This window comes from Schistocerca serialis, chromosome 9, assembly GCF_023864345.2.
Source record: "Schistocerca serialis cubense isolate TAMUIC-IGC-003099 chromosome 9, iqSchSeri2.2, whole genome shotgun sequence".
In the NCBI taxonomy this organism is placed as follows: Eukaryota; Metazoa; Arthropoda; class Insecta; order Orthoptera; family Acrididae; genus Schistocerca; species Schistocerca serialis.
Genome location: NC_064646.1, coordinates 519004006 through 519029109, shown reverse-complemented (window position 1 = coordinate 519029109; position 25104 = coordinate 519004006).

Sequence of the window (25104 nt, the reverse complement as noted above, 5' to 3'; positions counted from 1 at the left end):
TGTATCCCTTGGACCATCTTATTGACGATGAAACACACAAATTGCATCGGAATTAAATTCAAAAGGCATAATGCCGACTTAAGTCAAAGAGGACTGACACTCTCACTTTCTATGATTCGAACCGCTCCTGTGAGTCCAGTTTTAGATTCCGATGCTTCACTTCAGGTTTACTGTATCCCTTGGACCTACTTATTGACGAGAAACACAGAAATTGCATCGGAATTAAATACAAAAATCACAATGCCGACTTAAGTACAAGAGAACTGACACTCTAACTTTCTATGATTTGAACCTCTCCTGTGAGTCCAGTTTAAGATTCCGATGCTTCACTTCATGTTTACTGTATCCCTCGGACCATCTTACTGACGATGAAACACAGAGTTTGCATCCGAATTTAATACAAAAGGCACAATGGTGACTTAAGTACAAGAGGACTGACACTCTCACTTTCTATGATTTGAACCTCTCCTGTGAGTCCAGTTACAGATTCCGATGCTTCACTTCAGTTTTACTGTATACCTTGCACGTTCTTATTGACGATGAAACACAGAAATTGCATCGGAATTAAATTCAAATGCACAATGACGACTTGAGTAAAAGAGGACTGATACTCTCACTGTCTATGATTTGAACCTCTCCTGTGAGTCCAGTTTTAGATTCCGATGCTTCACTTCAGGTTTACTCTTTCCCTTGGACCTTCTTATTGACGATGAAACACAGAAGTTGCATCCGAATTTAATACAAATGGCACAATACCAACTCGGTTCAAGAGGAGTGACACTCTAACTCTCTATGATTTGAACCTCTCCTGTGAGTCCAGTTTTAGATTCTGATGCTTCACTTTAGGTTTACTGCATACCTTAAACCTTCTTATTAACGAAGAATCACAGAAATTGAATCCGAATTTAATACAAAAGGCACAAAGCCGACTTAAGTACAAGGGGACTGACACTCTCACTTTCTATGATTGGATCCTCTCCTGTGAGTCCAGTTTTAGATTCCGATGCTTCACTTCAGGTTTACTGTATCCCTCGGACCTTCTTATTGAAGATGAAACACAGAGATTGGATCCGAATTTAATACAAATGGCACAATGCCGACTTAAGTACAAGAGGACTGACACACTCACTTCCTATGATTTGAACCTCTCCTGTGAGTCCAGTTTTAGATTCCGATGCTTTACTTCAGGTTTACTGTATCGCTTGGACCTTCTTATTGACGATGAAACACAGAAATTGCATCCGAATTTAATACAAATGCTACAATGCCGACTCAAGTACAAGAGTACTGACACTCTCACTTTCTATGATTTGAACCTCTCCTGTGAGTCCAGTTTTAGTTTCCGTTGCTTCACTTCAGGTTTACTGTATACCTTGCACCTTCTTATTGACGATGAAACACAGAAATTGAATCCGAATTTAATACAAAAGGCACAATGCCGACGTAAGTACAAGAGGACTGACATTGTAACTTTCTATGATTTGAACTCTCCTGTGAGACCAGTTTTAGATTCCGATGTTTCCATTTAGGTTCACTGTATCACTTGGACCTTCTTATTGACGATGAAACACAGAAATTGCACCCGAATTTCAACAAAAGGCACAATACCGACTCAAGTACTAGAGGAGTGACACTCTAACTTTGTATGATTTGAATCTCTCCTGTGAGTCCAGTTTTTGATTCCGATGCTTCACTTCAGGTTTACTGTATCCCTTGGACCTTCTTATTGATGATGAAACACAGAAATTGCTCCCGAATTTATAACAAATGGCACAATGCCGACTAAAGTACAAGAGGACTGACCCTCTCACTTTCTATGATTTGAACCTCTCCTGTGAGTCCAGTATTAGATTCCGATGCTTCACTTCAGGTTTACTGTATCCCTTGGACCTTCTTATTGACGATGATAAACAGAAATTGCATCGGAATTAAATTCAAAACGCACAATGCCGACTTAAGTAAAAGAGCACTGATTCTCTCACTGTCTATAATTTGAACCTTTCCTGTGAGTCCAGTTTTAGATTCCGATGCTTCACTTCAGGTTTGCTCTTTCCCTTGGACCTTCTTATTAACGATGAAACACAGAAATTGGATCCGAATTTAATACAAATTGCACAATGCCGACTTAAGTACAAGAGGACTGACACACTCACTTCCTATGATTTGAACCTCTCCTGTGAGTCCAGTTTTAGATTCCGATGCTCTACTTCAGGTTTACTGTATCGCTTGGACCTTCTTATTGACGATGAAACACAGAAATTGCATCCGAATTTAATACAAATGCTACAATGCCGACTCAAGTACAAGAGTACTGACACTCTCACTTTCTATGATTTGAACCTCTCCTGTGAGTCCAGTTTTAGTTTCCGATGCTTCACTTCAGGTTTACTGTATACCTTGCACCTTCTTATTGACGATGAAACACAGAAATTGAATCCGAATTTAATACAAAAGGCACAATGCCGACTTAAGTACAAGAGGACTGACATTGTAACTTTCCATGATTTGAACTCTCCTGTGAGTCCAGTTTTAGATTCCGATGTTTCACTTTAGGTTCACTGTATCCCTTGGACCTTCTTATTGACGATGAAACACAGAAATTGCACCCGAATTTCAACAAAAGGCACAATACCGACTCAAGTACTAGAGGAGTGACACTCTAACTTTCTATGATTTGAATCTCTCCTGTGAGTCCAGTTTTTGATTCCGATGCTTCACTTCAGGTTTACTGTATCCCTTGGACCTTCTTATTGATGATGAAACACAGAAATTGCACCCGAATTTATAACAAATGGCACAATGCCGACTTAAGTACAAGAGGACTGACCCTCTCACATTCTATGATTTGAACCTCTCCTGTGAGTCCAGTATTAGATTCCGATGCTTCACTTCAGGTTTACTGTATCCCTTGGACCTACTTACTGACGATGATACACAGAAATTGCATCGGAATTAAATTCAAAACGCACAATGCCGACTTAAGTAAAAGAGCACTGATTCTCTCACTGTCTGTAATTTGAACCTTTCCTGTGAGTCCAGTTTTAGATTCCGATGCTTCACTTCAGGTTTGCTCTTTCCCTTGGACCTTCTTATTAACGATGAAACACAGAAATTGCATCCGAATTTAATACAAATGCCACAATGGCGACTTAAGTACAAGAGGACTGACACTTTCACTTTCTGTGATTTGAACCTTCCCTGTGAGTCCAGTTTTAGATTCCGATGCTTCACTTCAGGTTTACTGTATCCCTTGGACCGTCTTATTGATGATGAAACACAGAAATTGCACCCCAATTTAATACAAATGACACAATGCCGACTTAAGTACAAGAAGACTGACATTCTAACTTTCTATGATTTGAACCCCTCCTGTGAGCCCAGTTTTAGTTTCCGATGCTTCACTTCAGGATTACCGTATACCTTGCACCTTCCTATTGACGATGAAACACAGAAATTGAATCCGAATTTAATACAAAAGACTAAATGCCGACTTAAGTACAAGAGGACTGACACTCTCACTTTCTATGATTTGAACCTCTCCTGTGAGTCCAGTTTTAGATTCCGATGCTTCACTTCAGGTTTACTGTATCCCTTGGACCTTCTTATTGACGATGAAACACAGAAATTGCATCTGAATTAAATTTAAAAATCACAATGCCGACTTAAGTACAAGAGGACTGACAGTCTAACATTCTATGATTTGATCCTCTTCTGTGAGTCCAGTTTTAGATTCCGATGCTTCAATTCATGTTTACTGTATCCCCTGGACCTTGTTATCGAAGATGAAACACAGAGTTTGCATCCGAACTTAATACAAAAGGCACAATGCCGACTTAAGTACAAGAGGACTGACACTATAATTTTCTATGATTTGAACCTCTCCTGTGAGCCCAGTTTTAGATTCCGATGCTTCACTTCAGGTTTACTGTAACCCTTGGACCTTCTTATTGACGATGAATCACAGATACTGCATCCGAATTTAATACAAAAGGCACAAAGGCGACTTAAGTACAAGAGGACTGACACTCTCACTTTCTATGATTTGAACCTCTCCTGTGAGTCCAGTTTAAGGTTCCGATGCTTCACTTCAGGTTTACTGTATACCTTGCACCTTCTTATTGACGATGAAACACAGAAATTGCATCGGAATTAATTTCAAAAGGCACAATGCCGACTTAAGTACAAGACGACTGACACTCTAACTTTCTATGATTTGAACCTCTCCTGTGAGTCCAGTTTTAGATTCCGATGCTTCACTTCAGGTTTACTGTATCCCTTTGACCTTCTTAATGACGATGAAACACAGAAATTGCATTCGAATTTAATACAAATGGCACAATACCGACTTGGTACAAGAGGAGTGACACTCTAACTCTCTATGATTTGAACCTCTCCTGTGAGTCCAGTTTTAGATTCTGATGCTTCACTTCAGGTTTACTGTATCCCTTAATCCTTCTTATTAACGAAGAATCACAGAAATTGCATCCGAATTTAATACAAAAGGCACAAAGCCGACAGAAGTACAAGAGGACTGACACACTCACTTTCTATGATTGGAACCTCTCCTGTGAGTCCAAATTTAGATTCCGATGCTTCACTTCAGGTTTACTGTATCCCTTGGACCTTCTTATTGAAGATGAAACACAGAAATTGCATCCGAATTTAACACAAATGGCACAATGCCGACTTAGGTACAAGAGAACTGATGCTCTCACTTTCTATGATTTGAACCTCTCCTGTGAGTCCAGTTTTAGATTACGATGCTTCACTTCAGGTTTACTGTATCCCTTGGACGTTATTATTGACGATGAAACACAGATATTGCATCCGAATTTAATACAAATGGCACAATGCCGACTTAAGTACAAGAGGACCGACACTCTCACTTTCTATGATTTGAACCTCTCCTTTGAGTCCAGTTTTAGATTCAGATGATTCACTTCAGGTTTACTGTATCCCTTGGACCTTCTTATTGACGATGAATCACAGAAATTGCATCGGAATTAAATTGAAAAGTTACAATTCTGACTTAAGTAAAGGAGGACTGACACTCTCATTTTCTATGGTTTGAACCTCTCCTGTGAGTCCAGTTTCAGATTCCGATGCTTCGCTTCAGGTTTACTGTATCCCTTGGACCATCTTATTGACGATGAAACACAGAAATTGCATCGGAATTAAATTCAAAAGGCACAATGCCGACTAAGTACAACAGGACTGACACTCAAACTTTCTATGATTTGAACCTCTCCTGTGATTCCGGTTTTTGATTCCGATGCTTCACTTGAGGTTTACTGTATCCCTTCGACCTTCATATTGACGATGAAACACAGAAAATGCATCCGAAATTAATACAAAAAGCACAATGGCGGCTTAAGTTCAGGAAGACTGACACTCTCACTTTCTATGATTTGAACCTCTCGTGTGTGTCCAGTTTTAGATTCCGATGCTTCACCTCAGGTTTACTGTATACCTTGCACCTTCTTATTGACGATGAAACACAGAAGTTGCATCGGAATTAAATTCAAAAGGCACCACGCCGACTTAAGTACAAGAGGACTGACACTCTAACTTCCTATGAATTGAACCTCTCCTGCGAGTCCAGTTTTAGATTCCGATGCTTCAATTCAGGTTTACTGTATCCCTTCGACCTTCTTATTGAAGATGAAACACTGAGTTAGCATCAGAATTTAATACAAAAGGCACAATGCCAACTTAAGTACAAGAGGACTGACTAACATTCTATGATTTGAACCTCTGCTGTGAGTCCAGTTTTAGATTCCGATGCTTCACTTCAGGTTCACTGTATCCCTTGGACCTTCTTATGGACGATGAAACACAGAAATTGCATCCGAACTTAATACAAATGGCACAATGCCGACTTAAGTACAAGAGGACCGACACTCTCACTTTCTCTGATTTGAACCTCTCCTGCGAGTCCACTTTTAGATTCCGATGCTTCACTTCAGGTTTGCTGTATCCCTTGGACCTTCTTATTGACGATGATACACAGAAAATGCATCGGAATTAAATTCAAAAGGCACAATGCCGACTTAAGTAAAAGAGGACTGACACTCTCACTTTCTATGATTTAGATATCTCCTGTGAGTCCAGTTTTAGATTCCGATGCTTCACTTCAGGTTTACTGTATCCCTTGGACCTTCTTATTGACGATGAAACACAGAAATTGCATCCGAATTAAGTACAAATGCCACAATGCAGACTTAAGTACAAGGGGACTGACACACTCACTTTCTATGATTTGAACCTCTCCTGTCAGTTCAGTTTTAGATTCCGATGCTTCACTTCAGGTTAACTGTATCCCTTGGACCTTCTTATTGACGATGAAACACAGAAATTGCATCCGAATTAAATACAAATGCCACAATGCAGACTTAAGTACAAGAGGACTGACACTCTCACTTTCTATGATTTGAACCTTTCCTGTGAGTCCAGTTTTAGATTCCGATGCTTCACTTCAGGTTTACTGTATCCCTTGGACCTTCTTATTGACGATGAAACACAGAAATTGCACCCGAATGAAATACAAATGGCACAATGCCGACTTAAGTACAAGAGGACTGACACTCTCACTTTCTATGATTTGAACCTCTCCTGTCAGTCCAGTTTTAGATTCCGATGCTTCACTTCAGGTTAACTGTATCCCTTGGACCTTCTTATTGACGATGAAACATAGAAATTGCAACGGAATTAAATTCGAAACGCACAATGCTGCTTAAGTAAAAGTGGACTGACACTCTCACTTTCTATGATTTGAACCTCTCCTGTGAGTCCAGTTTTCGATTCCGATGCTTAACTTCAGGTTTACTGTATCCCTTGGACCTTCTTATTGACGATGAAACACAGAAATCGCATCGGAATTAAATTCAAAATTCACAATGCCGACTTAAGTACAAGAGGACTGACACTCGAACTTTCTATGATTTGAACCTCTCACGTGAGTCCAATTTTTAGATTCCGATGCTTCACTTCAGGTTTACTGTATCCCTTGGACCTTCTTATTGACGATGAAACACAGATATTGCATCCGAATTTAATACAAAGGCACAATGGCGGTTTAAGTACCAGAGGACGGACATTCTCACTTTCTATGATTTGAACCTCTCCTGAGAGTCCAGTTTTAGATTCCGATGCTTCACTTCATGTTTACTGTGTACTTTGCACCTTCTTATTGACGATGAAACACAGAGATTGCATCGGAATTAAGTTCAAAATTCACAATGCCGACATAAGTACAAGAGGACTGACACTCTAACTTTCTATGATTTGACCTCTCCTGTGAGTCCAGTTTTAGATTCGGATGCTTCACTAAATGTTTACTGTATCCCTTGGATCTTCTTATTGACGATGAAACATAGAAATAGCATCCGAATTTAATACAAATGACAAAATGCCGACATAAGTAAAAGAGGACTGACACTCTAAATTTCTATGATTTGAACCTCTCCTGTGAGTCCAGTTTTAGATTCCGATGCTTCACTTCAGGTTTACTGTATCCCTTGGACCTTCTTTTTGACAATGAAACACAGAAAAAGCATCGGGAATTAAATTCAAAAGGCACAATGCCGACTTAAGTACAAGAGGACTGACACTCTCACTTTCTCTGATTTGAACCTCTCCCGCGAGTCCAGTTTTAGATTCCGATGCTTCACTTCAGGTTTGCTGTATCCCTTGGACCTTCTTATCGACGATGAAACACAGAAATTGCATCCGAATTAAATACAAATGCCACAATGCAGACTTAAGTACAAGAGGACTGACACTCTCACTTTCTATGATTTGAACCTTTCCTGTGAGTCCAGTTTTAGATTCCGATGCTTGACTTCAGGTTTACTGTATCCCTTGGACCTTCTTATTGACGATGAAACACAGAAATTGCACCCGAATTAAATACAAATGGCACAATGCCGACTTAAGTACAAGAGGACTGACACTCTCACTTTCTATGATTTGAACCTCTCCTGTCAGTCCAGTTTTAGATTCCGATGCTTCACTTCAGGTTAACTGTATCCCTTGGACCTTCTTATTGACGATGAAACATAGAAATTGCCTCGGAATTAAATTCAAAACGCATAATGCTGCTTAAGTAAAAGTGGACTGATACTCTCACTTTCTATGATTTGAACCTCTCCTGTGAGTCCAGTTTTAGATTCGGATGCTTCACTTCATGTTTACTGTATCCCTTGGACCTTCTTATTTTCGATGAAACATAGAAAATGCATACGTATTTAATACAAATGACACAATGCCGACATAAGTAAAAGAGGACAGACACTCTAAATTTCTATGATTTGAACTCTCCTGTGAGTCCAGTTTTAGATTCCGATGCTTCACTTCAGGTTTACTGTATCCCTTGGACCTTCTTATTGACAATGAAACACAGAAAAAGCATCGGGAATTAATTTCAAAAGGCACAATGCCGACTTAAGTACAAGAGGACTGACATTCTAACTTTCTATGATTTGAACCTCTCCTAAGAGTCCAGTTTTAGATTCCGATGTTTCACTTCAGGTTTACTGTATCCCTTGGACCTTCTTATTGACGATGAAACACAGAAAATGCATCCGAATTTAATACAAATGGCACAATTCCGACTTAAGTACAAGATTACTGACACTCTCACTTTCTATGATTTGAACCTCTCCTGTGAGTCCAGTTCTAGATTCAGATGCTTCACTTCAGGTTTACTGTAACCCTTGGACCTTCTTATTGACGATGAAACACAGAAATTGCATCCGAATTTAATACAAAATTCACAATACCGACTTAAGTACAAGAGGAGTGACACTCTAACTTTCTATGATATGATCCTCTCCTGTGAGTTCAGTTTTAGATTCCAATGCTTCTTTTCAGGTTTACTGTATCCCTTGGACCTTCTTATTGACGAAGAATCACAGAAATTGCATCCGATTTTAATACAAAAGTCACAATGCCGACTTAAGTACAAGAGGACTGATACTCAAACTTTCTATGATTTGAACCTCTCGTGTGTGTCCAGTTTTAGATTCCGATGCTTCACTTCAGGTTTACTGTATACCTTGCACCTTCTTATTGACGATGAAACACAGAAGTTGCATCGGAATTAAATTCAAAAGGCACCACGCCGACTTAAGTACAAGAGGACTGACACTCTAACTTCCTATGAGTTGAACCTCTCCTGCGAGTCCAGTTTTAGATTCCGATGCTTCAATTCAGGTCTACTGTATCCCTTCAACCTTCTTATTGACGATGAAACACAGAAATTGCATCCGAACTTAATACAAATGGCACAATGCCGACTTAAGTACAAGAGGACCGACACTCTCACTTTCTCTGATTGGAACCTCTCCTGCGAGTCCACTTTTAGATTCCGATGCTTCACTTCAGGTTTGCTGTATCCCTTGGACCTTCTTAATGACGATGAAACACAGAAAATGCATCGGAATTAAATTCAAAAGGCACAATGCCGACTTAAGTAAAAGAGGACTGACACTCTCACTTTCTATGATTTAGATATCTCCTGTGAGTCAAGTTTTAGATTCCGATGCTTCACTTCAGGTTTACTGTATCCCTTGGACCTTCTTATTGACGATGAAACACAGAAATTGCATCCGAATTTAATACAAATGGCACAATGCCGACTTAAGTACAAGAGGACTGACACTCTCACTTTCTCTGATTTGAACCTCTCCTGCGAGTCCAGTTTTAGATTCCGATGCTTCACTTCAGGTTTGCTGTATCCCTTGGACCTTCTTATTGACGATGAAACACAGAAATTGCATCCGAATTAAATACAAATGCCACAATGCAGACTTAAGTACAAGAGGACTGACACTCTCACTTTCTATGATTTGAACCTTTCCTGTGAGTCCAGTTTTAGATTCCGATGCTTCAGGTTTACTGTATCCCTTGGGCCTTCTTATTGACGATCAACCACAGAAATTGCACCCGAATTAAATACAAATGGCACAAAGCCGACTTAAGTACAAGAGGACTGACACTCTCACTTTCTATGATTTGAACCTCTCCTGTCAGTCCAGTTTTAGATTCCGATGCTTCACTTCAGGTTAACTGTATCCCTTGGACCTTCGTATTGACGATGAAACATAGAAATTGCATCGGAAGTAAATTCGAAACGCACAATGCTGCTTAAGTAAAAGTGGACTGACACTCTCACTTTCTATGATTTGAACCTCTCCTGTGAGCCCATTTTTAGAATCCGATGCTTCACTTCAGGTTTACTGTATACCTTGCACCTTCTTATTGACGATGAAACACTGAGATTGCATCGGAATTAAGTTCAAAATTCACAATGCCGACTTAAGTACAAGAGGACTGACACTCGAACTTTCTATGATTTGAACCCCTCCTGTGAGTCCAGTTTTAGATTCGGATGCTTCACTTCATGTTTACTGTATCCCTTGGACCTTCTTAGTGACGATGAAACATAGAAATTGCATCCGAATTTAATAGAAATGACACAATGCCGACATAAGTAAAAGAGGACTGACACTCTAAATTTCTATGATTTGAACCTCTCCTGTGAGTCCAGTTTTAGATTCCGATGCTTCACTACAGGTTTACTGTATCCCTTGGACCTTCTTATTGACATTGAAACACAGAAAAAGCATCGGGAATTAAATTCAAAAGGCACAATGCCGACTTAAGTACAAGAGGACTGACATTCTAACTTTCTATGATTTGAACCTCTCCTAAGAGTCCAGTTTTAAATTCCGATGCTTCACTTAAGGTTTACTGTATCCCTTGGACCTTCTTATTGACGATGAAACACAGAGTTTGCATTCGAATTTAATACAAAGGGCACAATGCCGACTTAAGTACAAGAGGACTGACACTCTAACTTTCTATGATATGAACCTCTCCTGTGAGTTCAGTTTTAGATTCCGATGCTTCACTTCAGGTTTACTGTATCCCTTGGACCTTCTTATTGACGATGAAACACAGAAATTGCATCCGAAGTTAATACAAATGGCACAATGCCGACTTAAGTACAAGATTACTGACACTCTCACTTTCTATGATTTGAACCTCTCCTGTGAGTCCAGTTCTAGATTCAGATGCTTCACTTCAGGTTTACTGTAACCCTTGGACCTTCTTATTGACAATGAAACACAGAAATTGCATCCGAATTTAATACAAAATTCACAATACCGACTTAAGTACAAGAGGAGTGACACTCTAACTTTCTATGATATGAACCTCTCCTGTGAGTTCAGTTTTAGATTCCAATGCTTCTTTTCAGGTTTACTGTATCCCTTGGACCTTATTATTGACGAAGAATCACAGAAATTGCATCCGATTTTAATACAAAAGTCACAATGCCGACTTAAGTACAAGAGGACTGATACTCAAACTTTCTATGATTTGAACCTCTCCTGTGAGTCCAGTTTTAGATTCCGATGCTTCACTTCAGGTTTACTGTATATCTTGACCTTCTTATTAATGAGGAAACACAGAAATAGCATCCGAATGTAATACAAAAGGCACAATACCGACTTAAGTACAAGAGGAGAGACACTCTAACTCTCTATGATATGAACCTCTCCTGTGAGTTCAGTTTTAGATTCCGATGTTTCACTTCAGGTTTACTGTATCCCTTGGACCTTCATATTGACGATGAAACACAGAAATTGCATCCGAAATTAATACAAAAAGCACAAGGGCGGCTTAAGTACAAGAGGACTGACACTCTCACTTTCTATGATTTGAACCTCTCGTGTGTGTCCAGTTTTAGATTCCCATGCTTCACTTCAGGTTTACTGTATACCTTGCACCTTCTTATTGACGATGAAACACAGAAGTTGCATCGGAATTAAATTCAAAAGGCACCACGCCGACTTAAGTACAAGAGGACTGAAACTCTAACTTCCTATGAATTGAACCTCTCCTGCGAGTCCAGTTTTACATTCCGATGCTTCAATTCAGGTTTACTGTATCCCTTCAACCTTCTTATTGACGATGAAACACAGAAATTGCATCCAAACTTAATACAAATGGCACAATGCCGACTTAAGTACAAGAGGACCGACACTCTCACTTTCTCTGATTTGAACCTCTCCTGCGAGCCCACTTTTAGATTCCGATGCTTCACTTCAGGTTAGCTGTATCCCTTGGACCTTCTTATTGACGATGAAACACAGAAAATGCATCGGAATTAAATTCAAAAGGCACAATGCCGACTTAAGTAAAAGAGGACTGACACTCTCACTTTCTATGATTTAGATATCTCCTGTGAGTCAAGTTTTAGAATCCGATGCTTCACTTCAGGTTTACTGTATCCCTTGGACCTTCTTATTGACGATGAAACACAGAAATTGCATCCGAATTTAATACAAATGGCACAATGCCGACTTAAGTACAAGAGGACTGACACTCTCACATTCTCTGATTTGAACCTCTCCTGCGAGTCCAGTTTTAGATTCCGATGCTTCACTTCAGGTTTGCTGTATCCCTTGGACCTGCTTATTGACGATGAAACACAGAAATTGCATCCGAATTAAATACAAATGCCACAATGCAGACTTAAGTACAAAAGGACTGACACTCTCACTTTCTATGATTTGAACCTATCCTGTGAGTCCAGTTTTAGATTCCGATGCTTCACTTCAGGTTTACTGTATCCCTTGGACATTCTTATTGACGATCAAACACAGAAATTGCACCCGAATTAAATACAAATGGCACAATGCCGACTTAAGTACAAGAGGACTGACACTCTCACTTTCTATGATTTGAACCTCTCCTGTCAGTCCAGTTTTAGATTCCGATGCTTCACTTCAGGTTAACTGTATCCCTTGGACCTTCTTATTGACGATGAAACATAGAAATTGCATCGGAATTAAATTCGAAACGCACAATGCTGCTTAAGTAAAAGTGGACTGACACTCTCACTTTCTATGATTTGAACCACTCCTGTGAGTCCAGTTTTAGATTCCGATGCTTAACTTCAGGTTTACTGTATCCCTTGGACCTTCTTATTGACGATGAAACACAGAAATCGCATCGGAATTACATTCAAAATTCACAATGCCGACTTAAGTACAAGAGGACTGACACTCGAACTTTCTATGATTTGAATCTCTCACGTGAGTCCGATTTTTAGATTCCGATGCTTCACTTCAGGTTTACTGTATCCCTTGGACCTTCTTATTGACGATGAAACATAGATATTGCATCCGAATTTAATACAAAGGCACAATGGCGGTTTAAGTACAAGAGGACTGACATTTTCACTTTCTATGATTTGAACCTCTCCTGTGAGTCCAGTTTTAGATTCCGATGATTCACTTCAGGTTTACTGTGTACCTTGCACCTTCTTATTGACGATGAAACACAGAGATTGCATCGGAATTAAGTTCAAAATTCACAATGCCGACTTAAGTACAAGAGGACTGACACTCTAAGTTTCTATGATTTGAACCTCTCCTGTGAGTCCAGTTTTAGATTCGGATGCTTCACTTCATGTTTACTGTATCCCTTGGACCTTCTTATTGACGATGAAACATAGAAATTGCATCCGAATTTAATACAAAAGTCACAATGCCGACTTAAGTACAAGAGGACTGACACTCTAACTTTCTATGAGTTGATCCTCTCCTGTGAGTCCAGTTTTGGATTCCGATGCTTCACTTCAGGTTTACTGTATCCTTGGACCTTCTTATTGACAGTGAGACACAGAAATTGCATCCGAATTTAATACAAAAGGCACAATGCCGACTTAAGTACAAAAGGACTGACACTCAAATTTTGTAAGACTTGAACCTCTCCTGTGGGTCCAATTTTGGATTCCGATGCTTCACTTCAGGTTTACTGTATCCCTTGGACCTTCTTATTGACGATGAAACACAGAAATTGCATCCGAATTTAATACAAAAGGCACAATGCCGACTTAAGTACAAGAGGACTGACACTCTAACTTTTCTATGATTTGAACCTCTCCTGTGAGTCCAGTTTTAGATTCCGATCTTTCACTTCAGGTTTACTGTATCCCTTGGCCCTTCTTATTGACGACGAAACACAGAAATTGCATCCAAATTTAATACAAAAGGCATAATGCCGACTTAAGTACAAGAGGACGGACACTCTTACTTTCTATGATTTGAACCTCTCCTGTGAGTCCAGTTTCAGATTCCGATGCTTCACTTCAGGTTTACTGTATCCTTTGGACCTTCTTATTGACGATGAAACACAGAAATTGCATCCACATTTAATACAAAAGGCACAATGCCGACTTAGTACAAGAGGACTGACACTTTAACTATCAATGATTTGAACCTCTACTGTGAGTCCTGTTTTAGATTCCGATGCTTCACTTCAGGTTTAATGTATCCCTTGGAGCTTCCTATTGACGATGAAACTCAGAAATTACATCCAAACTTAATACAAAAGTCACAATGCCGACTTAAGTACAAGAGGACTGACACTCTAAATTTCTATGAGTTGATCCTCTCCTGTGAGTCCAGTTTTAGATTCCGATGCTTCACTTCAGGTTTACCGTATCCCTTGGACCTTCTTATTGACGATGAAAATCAGAAATTGCATCCGAATTTAATACAAAAGGCACAATGCCGACTTAAGTACAAGAGGACTGACACTCTAACTTTCTATGAGTTGATCCTCTCCTGTGAGTCCAGTTTTAGATTCCGATGCTTCACTACAGGTTTACTGTATCCTTGGGACCTTCATATTGACGATGAAACACAGAAGTTGCAACCGAATTTAATACAAAAGGCACAATGCCGACTTAAGTACAAGAGGACTGACACTCTAACTTTCTATGAATTGATCCTCTCCTGCGAGTCCAGTTTGGATTCCGATGCTTCACTTCAGGTTTACTGTTCCCGTGGACCTTCTTATTGACGATGAAACACAGAAATTGTATCCGAATTTAATACAAAAGGAACAATGCCGGATTAAATACAAGAAGACTGACACTTTAACTTTCTATGATTTGAACCTCTCCTGTGAGTCCAGTTTTAGATTCCGATGCTTCACTTCAGGTTTACTGTATCCCTTGGACCTTCTTATTGACGATGAATCACAGAAATTGCATCCGAATTTAATACAAAAGTAACAATGCCGACTTAAGTACAAGAGGACTGACACTCTAACTTTCTATAAGTTGTTCCTCTCCTGTGAGTCCAGTTTTAGATTCCGATGCTTCACTTCAGGTTTATTGTTTACCTTGGACCTTCTTACTGGCAATGAAACACAGAAATTGTATCCGAATTTAATACAAAAGGCAAATTGCCGGCTTAAATACAAGAAGACTGATACTCTAACTTTCTATGATTTGACCCTCTCGTGTGAGTCCAGTTTTGGGTTCCGATGCTCACTTCAGGTTTACTGTATCCCTTGGACCTTCTTATTGACGACGAAACACAGAAATTGCATCCAAATTTAATACAAAAGGCACAATGCCGACTTAAGTACAAGAGGACTGACACTTTAACTTTCAATGATTTCAACCTCTCCTTTGAGTCCTGTTTTAGATTCCGATGCTTCACTTCAGGTTTACTGTATCACTTGGACCTTCTTATTGACGATGAAACACAGAAATTGCATCCGAATTTAATACAAAAGTCACAATGCCGACTTAAGTACAAGAGGACTGACACTCTAACTTTCTATGAGTTGATCCTCTCCTGTGAGTCCAGTTTTGGATTCCGATGCTTCACTTCAGGTTTACTGTATCCCGTGGACCTTCTTATTGACGATGAAACGCAGTAATTGTATCCGAATTTAATACAAAAGGAACAATGCCGGATTAAATACAAGAAGACTGACACTTTAACTTTCTATGATTTGAACCTCTCCTGTGAGTCCAGTTTTAGATTACGATGCTTCACTTCAGGTTTACTGTATCCCTTGGACCTTCTTATTGACGATGAATCACAGAAATTGCATCCGAATTTAATACAAAAGTCACAAAGCCGACTTAAGTACAAGAGGACGGACACTCTAACTTTCTATAAGTTGTTCCTCTCCTGTGAGTCCAGTTTTAGGTTCCGATGCTTCACTTCAGGTTTATTGTTTACCTTGGACCCTCTTACTGGCAGTGAAACACAGAAATTGTATCCGAATTTAATACAAAAGGCAAATTGCCGGCTTAAATACAAGAAGACTGACACTCTAACTTTCTATGATTTGAACCTCTCGTGTGAGTCCAGTTTTGGATTCCGATGCTCACTTCAGGTTTACTTTATCCCTTGGACCTTCTTATTGACGACGAAACACAGAAATTGCATCCAAATTTAATACAAAAGGCACAATGCCGACTTAAGTACAAGAGGACTGACACTCTAACTTTCTATGTTTTGAACCTCTCCTGTGAATCCAGTTTTAGATTCCGATGCTTCACTTCAGGTTTACTGTATCCCTAGGACATTCTTATTGACGATGAAACACAGAAATTGCATCCGAATTTAATACAAAAGGCACAATGCCGACTTAAGTACAAAAGGACTGACGTTCTAACTTTCTATGATTTGAACCTCTCCTGCGAGTCCAGTTTTAGATTCCAATGTTTCACTTCAGGTTTACTGTATCCTTTGGACCTTCTTATTAACGATGATACACAGAAGTTGCATCCGAATATAATACAAAAGGCACAATGCCGACTTAAGTACAACAGGACTGACACTTTAACTTTCTATGATTTCAACCTATCCTGTGAGTCCTGTTTTAGATTCCGATGCTTCACTTCAGGTTTACTGTTTCCCTTGGACCTTCTTACTGACAATGAAACACAGAAATTGTATTCAAATTTAATACAAAAGGCACAATGCCAGCTTAAATACAAGAAGACTGACACTCTAACTTTCTATGATTTGAACCTCTCCTGTGAGTCCAGTTTAAGATTCCGATGCTTCACTTCAGGTTTACTGTATCCCTTGGACCTTCTTATTGACGATGAAACACAGAAATTGGATCCGAATTTAATACAAAAGTCACAATGCCGACTTAAGTACAAGAGGACTGAAACTCTAACTTTCTATGAGCTGATCCTCTCCTGTGAGTCCAGTTTTGGATTCCGATGCTTCACTTCAGGTTTACTGTATCCTTGGACCTTCTTATAGACGATGAGACACAGAAATTGCATCCGAATGTAATACAAAAGGCACAATGCCGACTTAAGTAAGAGAGGACTGACACTCAAATTTTCTAAGACTTGAACCTCTCCTGTGAGTCCAATTTTGGATTCCGATGCTTCACTTCCGGTTTACTGTATCCCTTGGACCTTCTTATTGACGATGAAACACAGAAATTGCATCCGAATTTAATACAAAAGGCTCAATGCCGACTTAAGTACAAGAGGACTGACACTCTAACTTTTCTATGATTTGAACCTCTCCTGTGAGTCCAGTTTTAGATTCCGATCCTTCACTTCAGGTTTACTGTATCCCTTGGCCCTTCTTATTGACGACGAAACACAGAAATTGCATCCAAATTTAATACAAAACGCATAATGCCGACTTAAGTACAAGAGGACGGACACTCTAACTTTCTATGATTTGAACCTCTCCAGTGAGTCCAGTTTCAGATTCCGATGCTTCACTTCAGGTTTACTGTATCCTTTGGACCTTCTTATTGACGATGAAACACAGAAATTGCATCCAAATTTAATACAAAAGGCACCATGCCGACTTAGTACAAGACGACTGACACTTTAACTTGCAATGATTTGAACCTCTCCTGTGAGTCCTGTTTTAGATTCCGATGCTTCACTTCAGGTTTACTGTATCCCTTGGACCTTCTTATTGACGATGAAACAAAGAAATTGCATCCGAATTTAATACAAAAGGCACAATGCCGACTTAAGTACAAGAGGACTGACACTCTAAATTTCTATGAGTTGATCCTCTCCTGTGAGTCCAGTTTTAGATTCCGATGCTTCACTTCAGGTTTACTGTATCCTTGGGACCTTCTTATTGACGATGAAACACAGAAGTTGCATCCGAATTTAATACAAAAGGCACAATGCCGACTTAAGTACAAGAGGACTTACACTTTAACTTTCTATGATATGAACCTCTCCTGTGAGTCCAGTTTTAGATTCAGATGCTTCACTTCAGGTTTACTGTATCTCTTGGACCTTCTTATTGACGATGAAACACAGAAATTGCATCCGATTTTAATACAAAAGTCACAATGCCGACTTAAGTACAAGAGGACAGACACTCTAAAGTTCTATGTGTTGATCATCTCCTGTGTGTCCAGTTTTGGATTCCGATGCTTCACTTCAGGTTTACTGTATCCCTAATACCTTCTTATTTGACGTTGAAACACAGAAATTGCATCCGAATTTAATACAAAAGGCACAATGCCGACTTAAGTACAAGCGGACTGACACTCTAACTTTCTATGATTTGAACCTCTCCAGTGAGTCCAGTTTTAGATTCCGATGCTTCACTTCAGGTTTACTGTATCCCTTGGACCTTCTTATTGACGACGAAACACAGAAATTGCATCGCAATTTAATACAAAAGGCATAATGCCGACTTAAGTACAAGAGGACTGACACTTTAACTTTCAATGATTTCAATCTCTCCTTTGAGTCCAGTTTTAGATTCCGATGCTTCACTTCAGGTTTACTGTATCACTAGGACCTTCTTATTGACGATGAGACACAGAAATTGCATCCGCATTTAATACAAAAGTCACAATGCCGACTTAAGTACAAGAGGACTGACACTCTAACTTTCTATGAGTTGATCCTCTCCTGTGAGTCCAGTTTGGATTCCGATGCTTCACTTCAGGTTTACTGTATCCCGTGGACCTTCTTATTGACGATGAAACACAGAAATTGTATCCGAATTTAATACAAAAGGAACAATGCCGGATTAAATACAAGAAGACTGACACTTTAACTTTCTATGATTTGAACCTCTCCTGTGAGTCCAGTTTTAGATTCCGATGCTTCACTTCAGGTTTACTGTATCCCTTGGACCTTCTTATTGACGATGAATCACAGAAATTGCATCCGAATTTAATACAAAAGTCACAATGCCGACATAAGTACAAGAGGACTGACACTCTAACTTTCTATAAGTTGTTCCTCTCCTGTGAGTCCAGTTTTAGATTCCGATGCTTCACTTCAGGTTTATTGTTTACCTTGGACCTTCTTACTGGCAATGAAACACAGAAATTGTATCCGAATTTAATACAAAAGGCAAATTGCCGGCTTAAATACAAGAAGACTGACACTCTAACTTTCTATGATTTGAACCTCTCGTGTGAGTCCAGTTTTGGGTTCCGATGCTCACTTCAGGTTTACTGTATCCCTTGGACCTTCTTATTGACGACGAAAGACAGAAATTGCATCCAAACTTAATACAAAAGGCACAATGCCGACTTAAGTACAAGAGGACTGACACTTTAACTTTCAATGATTTCAACCTCTCCTTTGAGTCCTGTTTTAGATTCCGATGCTTCACTTCAGGTTTACTGTATCACTTGGACCTTCTTATTGACGATGAGACACAGAAATTGCATCCGAATTTAATACAAAAGTCACAATGCCGACTTAAGTACAAGAGGACTGACACTCTAACTTTCTATGAGTTGATCCTCTCCTGTGAGTCCAGTTTTGAATTCCGATGCTTCACTTCAAGTTTACTGTATCCCGTGGACCTTCTTATTGACGATGAAACACAGAAATTGTATCCGAATTTAATACAAAAGGAACAATGCCGGATTAAATACAAGAAGACTGACACTTTAACTTTCTATGATTTGAACCTCTCCTGTGAGTCCAGTTTTAGATTCCGATGCTTCACTTCAGGTTTACTGTATCCCTTGGACCTTCTTATTGACGATGAATCACAGAAATTGCATCCGAATTTAATACAAAAGTCACAATGCCGACTTAAGTACAAGAGGACTGACACTCTAACTTTCTATAAGTTGTTCCTATCCTGTGAGTCCAGTTTTGGATTCCGATGCTTCACTTCAGGTGTATTGTTTACCTTGAACCTTCTTACTGGCAGTGAAACACAGAAATTGTGTCCGAATTTAATACAAAAGGCAAATTGCCGGCTTAAATACAAGAAGACTGACACTCTAACTTTCTACGATTTGAACCTCTCGTGTGAGTCCAGTTTTGGATTCCGATGCTCACTTCAGGTTTACTGCATCCCTTGGACCTTCTTATTGACGACGAAACACAGAAATTGCATCCAAATTTAATACAAAAGGCACAATGCCGACTTAAGTACAAGAGGATTGACACACTAACTTTCTATGTTTTGAACCTCTCCTGTGAATCCAGTTTTAGATTCCGATGCTTCACTTCAGGTTTACTGTATCCCTAGGACATTCTTATTGACGATGAAACACAGAAATTGCATCCGGATTTAATACAGAAGGCACAATGCCGACTTAAGTACAAAAGGACTGACGTTCTAACTTTCTATGATTTGAACCTCTCCTGTGAGTCCAGTTTTAGATTCCAATGCTTCACTTCAGGTTTACTGTATCCTTTGGACTTCTTATTGACGATGATACACAGAAGTTGCATCCGAATATAATACAAAAGGCACAATGCCGACTTAAGTACAACAGGACTGACACTTTAACTTTCTATGATTTGAACCTATCCTGTGAGTCCTGTTTTAGATTCCGATGCTTCACTTCAGGTTTACTGTTTCCCTTGGACCTTCTTACTGACGATGAATCACAGAAATTGTATTCAAATTTAATACAAAAGGCACAATGCCAGCTTAAATACAAGAAGACTGACACTCTAACTTTCTATGATTTGAACCTCTCCTGTGAGTCCAGTTTTAGATTCCGATGCTTCACTTCAGGTTTACTGTATCCCTTGGACCTTCTTATTGACGATGAAACACAGAAATTGCATCCGAATTTAATACAAAAGTCACAATGCCGACTTAAGTACAAGAGGACTGACACTCTAACTTTCCATGAGTTGATCCTCTCCTGTGAGTCCAGTTTTGGATTCCGATGCTTCACTTCAGGTTTACTGTATCCTTGGACCTTCTTATTGACGATGAGACACAGAAATTGCATCCGAATTTAATACAAAAGGCACAATGCCGACTTAAGTACGAGAGGACTGACACTCAAATTTCTAAGACTTGAACCTCTCCTGTGAGTCCAATTTTGGATTCCGATGCTTCACTTCCGGTTTACTGTATCCCTTGGACCATCTTATTGACGATGAAACACATAAATTGCATCCGAATTTAATACAAAAGGCACAATGCCGACTTAAGTACAAGAGGACTGACACTCTAACTTTTCTAAGATTTGAACCTCTACTGTGAGTCCAGTTTTAGATTCCGATCGTTCACTTCAGGTTTACTGTATCCCTTGGACCTTCTTATTGACGATGAAACACAGAAATTGCATCCGAATATAATACAAAAGGCACACTGCCGACTTAAGTACAAGAGGACTGAGACTCTAAATTTCTATGAGTTGATCCTCTCCTGTGAGTCCAGTTTTAGATTCCGATGCTTCACTTCAGGTTTACTGTATCCTTGGGACCTTCTTATTGACGATGAAACACAGAAGTTGCATCCGAATTTAATACAAAAGGCACAATGCCGACTTAAGTACAAGGGGACTTACACTTTAACTTTCTATGATTTGAACCTCTCCTGTGAGTCCAGTTTTAGATTCAGATGCTTCACTTCAGGTTTACTGTATCCCTTGGACCTTCTTATTGACGATGAAACACAGAAATTGCATCCGATTTTAATACAAAAGTCACAATGCCGACTTAAGTACAAGAGGACTGACACTCTAAAGTTCTATGAGTTGATCATCTCCTGTGTGTCCAGTTTTGGATTCCGATGGTTCACTTCAGGTTTACTGTATCCCTAGGACCTTCTTATTTCACGTTGAAACACAGAAATTGCATCCGAATTTAATACAAAAAGCACAATGCCGACTTAAGTACAAGCGGACTGACACTCTAACTTTCTATGATTTGAACCTCTCCTGTGAGTTCAGTTTTAGATTCCGATGCTTCACTTCAGGTTTACTGTATCCCTTGGACCTCCTTATTGACTACGAAACACAGAAATTGCATCCAAATTTAATACAAAAGGCATAATGCCGACTTAAGTACAAGAGGACTGACACTCTAATTTCCTATGATTTGAACCTCTCCTGTGAGTCCTGTTTTAGATTCCGATGCTTCACTTCAGGTTTACTGTATCCCTAGGAACTTCTTATTGACGATGAAACACAGAAATTGCATCCGAATTTAACACAAAAGACACAATGCCAACTTAAGTACAAGAGGACTGACACTTTATCTTTCAATGATTTTAACCTCTCCTTTGAGTCCTGTTTTAGATTCCGATGCTTCACTTCAGGTTTACTGTATCACTTGGACCTTCTTATTGACGATGAGACACAGAAATTGCATCCGAATTTAATACAAAAGTCACAATGCCGACTTAAGTACAAGAGGACTGACACTCTAACTATCTATGAGTTGATCCTCTCCTGTGAGTCCAGTTTGGATTCCGATGCTTCACTTCAGGTTTACTGTATCCCGTGGACCTTCTTATTGACGATGAAACACAGGAATTGTATCCGAATTTAATACAAAAGGAACAATGCCGGATTAAATACAAGAAGACTGACACTTTAACTTTCTATGATTTGAACCGCTCCTGTGAGTCCAGTTTTAGATTCCGATGCTTCACTTCAAGTTTACTGTATCCCTTGGACCTTCTTATTGACGATGAATCACAGAAATTGCATCCGAATTTAATACAAAAGTTACAATGCCGACATAAGTACAAGAGGACTGACACTCTAACTTTCTATAAGTTGTTCCTCTCCTGTGTGTCCAGTTTTAGATTCCGATGCTTCACTTCAGGTTTATTGTTTACCTTGGACCTTCTTACTGGCAATGAAACACAGAAATTGTATCCGAATTTAATACAAAAGGCAAATTGCCGGCTTAAATACAAGAAGACTGACACTCTAACTTTCTATGATTTGAACCTCTCGTGTGAGTCCAGTTTTGGGTTCCGATGCTCACTTCAGGTTTACTGTATCCCTTGGACCTTCTTATTGACGACGAAACACAGAAATTGCATCCAAATTTAATACAAAAGGCACAATGCCGACTTAAGTACAAGAGGACTGACACTTTAACTTTCAATGGTTTCAACCTCTCCTTTGAGTCCTGTTTTAGATTCCGATGCTTCACTTCAGGTTTACTGTATCACTTGGACCTTCTTATTGACGATGAGACACAGAAATTGCATCCGAATTTAATACAAAAGTCACAATGCCGACTTAAGTACAAGAGGACTGACACTCTAACTTTCTATGAGTTGATCCTCTCCTGTGAGTCCAGTTTTGAATTACGATGCTTCACTTCAAGTTTACTGTATCCCGTGGACCTTCTTATTGACGATGAAACACAGAAATTGTATCCGAATTTAATACAAAAGGAACAATGCCGGATTAAATACAAGAAGACTGACACTTTAACTTTCTATGATGTGAACCTCTCCTGTGAGTCCAGTTTTAGATTCCGATGCTTCACTTCAGGTTTACTGTATCCCTTGGACCTTCTTATTGACGATGAATCACAGAAATTGCATCCGAATTTAATACAAAAGTCACAATGCCGACTTAAGTACAAGAGGACTGACACTCTAACTTTCTATAAGTTGTTCCTATCCTGTGAGTCCAGTTTTAGATTCCGATGCTTCACTTCAGGTTTATTGTTTATCTTGGACCTTCTTACTGGCAGTGAAACACAGAAATTGTATCCGAATTTAATACAAAAGGCAAATTGCCGGCATAAATACAAGAAGACTGACACTCTAACTTTCTATGATTTGAACCTCTCGTGTGAGTCCAGTTTTGGATTCCGATGCTCACTTCAGGTTTACTGCATCCCTTGGACCTTCTTATTGACGACGAAACACAGAAATTGCATCCAAATTTAATACAAAAGGCACAATGCCGACTTAAGTACAAGAGGACTGACACTCTAACTTTCTATGTTTTGAACCTCTCCTGTGAATCCAGTTTTAGATTCCGATGCTTCACTTGAGGTTTACTGTATCCCTAGGACATTCTTATTGACGATGAAACACAGAAATTGCATCCGAATTTAATACAAAAGGCACAATGCCGACTTAAGTACTAAAGGACTGACGTTCTAACTTTCTATGATCTGAACCTCTCCTGTGAGTCCAGTTTTAGATTCCAATGCTTCACTTCAGGTTTACTGTATCCTTTGGACCTTCTTATTGACGATGATACACAGAAGTTGCATCCGAATATAATACAAAAGGCACAATGCCGACTTAAGTACAACAGGACTGACACTTTAACTTTCTATGATTTGAACCTATCCTATGAGTCCTGTTTTAATTCCGATGCTTCACTTCAGGTTTACTGTTTCCCTTGGACCTTCTTATTGACGATGAAACACAGAAATTGCACCCGAATTTAATACAAAAGGCACAATGCCGACTTAAGTACAACAGGACTGACTCTCAAATTTTCTAAGATTTGAACCTCTCCTGTGAGTCCAGTTTTGGATTCCGATGCTTATCTTCAGGTTTACTGTATCCCTAGGACGTTCTTATTGACGATGAAACACAGAAATTGCATCCGAATTTAATACAAAAGGCACATTGCCGACTTAGTACAAGAGGACTGTTATTTTAACTTTAAATGATTTGAACCTCTCCTGTGAGTCCTGTTTTAAATTCCGATGCTTCACTTCAGGTTTACTATATCCTTGGACCTTCTTATTGACGATGAGACACAGAAATTGCATCCGAATTTAATACAAAATGCACAATGCCGACTTAAGTACAAGAGGACTGACACTTAAATTTTCTAAGATTTGAACCTCTCCTGTGAGTCCAATTTTGGATTCCGATGCTTCACTTCAGGTTTACTGTATCCCTTGGACCTTCTTATTGACGATGAAACACAGAAATTGCATCCGAATTTAATACAAAAGGCACAATGCCGACTTAAGTACAAGAGGACTGACACCCTAACTTTCTATGATTTGAACCTCTCCTGTGAGTGCAGTTTTAGATTCCAATGCTCCACTTCAGCTTTACTGTA